The 4289-nt window shown below is 45.8% G+C and overlaps 1 non-coding gene across 1 annotated transcript; it reads left to right on the top strand.

Moving 5' to 3' along the window:
* The first annotated feature begins 3959 nt into the window (after positions 1-3959).
* Trnaa-ggc (transfer RNA alanine (anticodon GGC)) lies at positions 3960-4032 on the top strand. The gene has a single exon. It is a non-coding gene; the product is annotated as a tRNA-Ala (tRNA).
* Positions 4033-4289: the final 257 nt, after the last annotated feature.

Genomic DNA, 4289 nt, shown 5'->3' with positions numbered 1-4289 from the left:
CCCCGATTACGGGGCGGAGTGTTCCTACTTCTGAGCAAAATTTACATTCAGCGTCGTAGCGGTTCGGATACATTAGGTGAAGACTCCTAGGCTGTGAGACGGAGCGCGGATTGTATGAGCCGTAAGGTAGTTTTTGTTCTCAGGAAAGGTCAGTATAAGGCGAAGGTACGGTCTGTCTCAGAAGGCGATAATGCTGGGTTATCTCCCTGAACGTCACAAGCGGGCTGGTGACTGTCCTCGTGCAGCTCCATAGCACGGGAGGTAAAAGCGCAGGCTTGTTGGCTTGGCGTATTTGTTGCCCTCCATTGAAGCTTGAGGGGGTGTCCAGATGAGCTCAATGGAACCGTTTGGGGAGTGGTTTTTTAGCACGCGCACTGAAGGTCAGGACACCCAACCCGACTGGTAATTCCAGTAGGCTTGCCCGTGTGTACGAGATTTCGGCGCACGTTAAAGATCCCCAGGTGGTCAAAATTAACCCGGAGCCCTCCACTACGGCGCGCCTCATCTCCTGCGCTGCGTCGGCGCGTTAAACTCTACAATCAATCAAAATCAATTCCAGTAGGCTTGCTGGGAATCGGTGACTACTCTCCGAACCCCTGGTGTAGTGAGAGCCAAGGTGATGGCTGCCTCTTCTGCGGCCGTCATTTGTTGGGCCCTAAGCGAGGTACACGCAAGAAGGTTGGTTCTGGAGGTAGCCACGATGATGGCGTGTTGCTGCCCTCGATGTTAGGGGAAGTCTGTGTAGATAAATGCATGAACCCCACCGAGGGTGGTGTTTAGCGCTTGAGCCCGTGCTTTTCGTTGACCTTCGTCATGTGAGGGGTTCATATTTCTAAGCAAAGGGAGCATGTTTAGTTTTAGTCGCCAAGAATCTGGGAGTACGTCAAGCGGAGTGACATTCTTGGCTTCCTAGCCAATCTGGTGAAGCATGCGGTTTTCCCACCGCAGTTCTGATTCGGACCTTCTGGTTAGAAAGATGGCCTTCTATCAGCTCTTCCACCGTGTTGTGGAGCCCGTGCTAAGCAGCCTCAGTGTGGACGCACTCATGAGAAGACCAATGGCCTGCTCAACCGCCTTTCTAATCATTATATCAACCATCTCTATGTCTTCCTCGTCGAGAAGAAGATAGGGGTTTGTCGTAAGTAATTCTCGAGAGGACAAAAGCTTTAATTAATCGAAAGGTACCGAATTCTTTTAGGCCTCGTTTCTTGGTGGCCACTCGCCTGATCATGTGTATGATTAGATTAATGCTGTTTTTGAGGCGCTGCAAGGAGACGTCACTCTTGGTGTTGGCCTGGAAATGTAGGCCCAGGATCTTGATGCTGGGGTTTGTAGTGATGGCCAGGTCATCAAGGAGTATTTGAATGTATTCCTTGATTTGGCGTGAGGGCGGACGACAAGGGGCTGTGATTTTGTACGTGAACACTGGAGGCCACAGGCTTTAGCACATTGGCGTACGAAAAGTGAGATGCCATGGATTGGTGTGAGCTTCCATTAATTTTTGTAACTCTTAGCAGATGAGCAAGGTGCGCACAGGGCCGCTAGACGGGCGTGAGTGGTCGTGTGGCGCTTTCACGTGGCATTCGGCGAGAAGGCAGGGGGTAAACCCGTAGATGTGCTCGATGAGTACACCATTTGTCTTCCCGTGTTCGCGTGGGCTCGTAGCTGAATCGGTAAGACAACGGGCTCTCGCTTTGTTAGTCTATTAGTTCCAGGTTCGATTCCCGGCGGTGCCAGTAAATTCTTTTATTTGTTCGCTGGAGTTTTCTGGTGACACCAACGGTCGCGAAAGAACCCTTGGGGGGTAGAGGTAGAGAGCTTTGCTTTAAAAGCAATGACCCGGCAACTGAAATGGCACGTGTCCCCCACGGCAACATTCCTGGAACAGGCCTGTCCTGAAACTCAAAAACGAAAAGGTAAAGTTAGTGTGACGTACGGGGCACAAGACCACGCGGAGTAAAAAAAAAGAGAAATAAAATCAATAAAATTGAATACCAAAAGCAAAGGTTGGAGGGATGAGGGCGAGTATTAAGCTAGACGCTAAGGAATGACAAAAAAAAAGAAATTAGGTGACCAGGTACAGAGCAGAGTGAACGGTCAAAGTATTTGGATGAGGAATATGCACGAAAATGCCTAATGCTGTATTCCCGGTGAATATCGCAAGGATTCCAAGTTGCCCTTAGACGCATTAATTCCAGCAGGTTCCATGGAGTTGAATTTGTGAATTAAGTAGGATTCTCGGTATTTCCTGTCCCTAGGAGACTTGGAATTTGACTGAAGTATGTATAACTTAAGGTCATCAAAATTGTGGCCTTGTTGGTTGAAATGCTGCGCTACAGCTATGGAGGATTTGCCAAGAGTATCTGCCCGGTGACCTTTAGGCCGTAGGCTCATAGGTTGACTCGTTTCGCCTATATACTATTTGTGGCACATTGAGCATTCCAACATCTACACAATGTTGGATGAAGTGCACGTAAAACTTGAATTAATCTTGTGGACATAATTACTGGCTGTGCTTTTTACAACGCAGTCTGTTTGCAGGTGCCTACAAGTCTTGCATCTGGGGCGGGAGCAGCTGGCTATGACTGGTTGCTTTGAAGGCCCTGTTTTAGCATGCACTAAAATATCTTTATCTAAAGGAATCTAAAGGAATCTAAAGGAAAATATCTAAAGGAATCTAAAAGATATTTTAGTGCATGCTAAAACAGGGCCTTCAAAGCAACCAGTCATAGCCAGCTGTTCCCGCCCCTGATGCAAGACTTGTAGGCACCTGCACACAGACTGCGTTGTAAAAAGCACAGCCAGTAATTATGTCCACAAGATTAATTCAAGTTTTACGTGCACTTCATCCAACATTGTGTATATGTTGGAATGATCAATGTGCCACAAACAGTATATAGGCGAAACGAGTCAACCTATGAGCCTACGGCTTAATGGTCACCGGACAGATACTCTTAGCAAATCCTCCATAGCTGTGACGTCCAGCAGATGGATGGTGCTGGGCAGTTGGCCGGAATGGGAGATTATTGATTGATTGTAGGGTTTAACGCGCCGACGCAACGCAGGCGATGAGGCGCGCCGTAGTGGAGGGCTCCGGATTAATTTTGACCACCTGGGGATCTTTAACGTGCGCCGAAATCTCGTACACACGGGCGTTTTTGCTTTTCGCCTCCATCAGAAAAGCGGCTGCCGCGGCCGGGAATCGAGCCCGCGACCTCGTGCTCAGCAGCACAACGCCTTAGCCACTGAGCCAACGCGGCGGGTTGAATGGGAGATTAGCCACCAAGAGACGGTGCGGTGCGATAGTGGTGGACGATGAAGAAGAAGTTGTTAATAAAGGTGTTGGTTCGACGGACGCCATGTCTCCTGCGTTACATATATATATATATATATATAGCGAATCAGAATAGGAAATGAGGGGCTCGTTGAAAATAACACAGAAATAAGGGTTGGCAGTCGAGAAAACCTCGGAAAGCAAAGGGGAGGATGTGGTAGATCATTGAAACAGATTAAGAATTTGGAAAGAAAGAAAGAAAGTGAAGAAAAAATGCCCGCCAGGTGGCGGGCATTTTTTCTTCACTTTCTTTCTTTCTTTCCAAATTCTTAATCTGTTTCAATGATCTACCACATCCTCCCCTTTGCTTTCCGAGGTTTTCTCGACTGCCAACCCTTATTTCTGTGTTATATATATATATATATATATATATATATATATATATATATATATATATATATATATATATATATATATATATATATATATATATATATATATATATATATAACACAGAAATAAGAGTTGGCAGTCAAGAAAACCGAATCGAGTCACGGCCCGGGGGTAAAAAGAAAGTCCCCTTCACACGCAGTAGTCCGAGTGGCGCTGGCTACCGTGCACCCCCCAGCACAGGAAACAATAATGCCTTAACATATATACCCCAGAAAGTGGAGGGAAAATCGCCCCGCCTGTAGCGTAGTGGTTATCGTACCAGACCGGCAATCTGGAGGTCGTGGGTTCGGATCCCACCTGGCGGGCATTTTTTTTCCACTTTCCAAATTTTGTATCTGTATCAATGACCTACCACATCCTCCCCTTTGCTTTCCGAGGTTTTCTTGACTGCCAACTCCTATTTCTCTGTTATTTCGCACGATAACCTCATTTACAATTGTGATTCGCTATATATATATATATATATATATATATATATATATATATATATATATATATATATATATATATATATATATATATATATATATATATATATATATATATATATATATATATATAT

This window comes from Haemaphysalis longicornis, unplaced genomic scaffold (genome assembly GCF_048455015.1).
Source record: "Haemaphysalis longicornis isolate Haplotype H1 unplaced genomic scaffold, Haemaphysalis longicornis Haplotype H1 scaffold_1, whole genome shotgun sequence".
NCBI lineage: Eukaryota > Metazoa > Arthropoda > Arachnida > Ixodida > Ixodidae > Haemaphysalis > Haemaphysalis longicornis.
The sequence above is the reverse complement of the archived record's forward strand: the minus strand, read 5'-3'. Positions and strand labels throughout refer to the sequence as shown.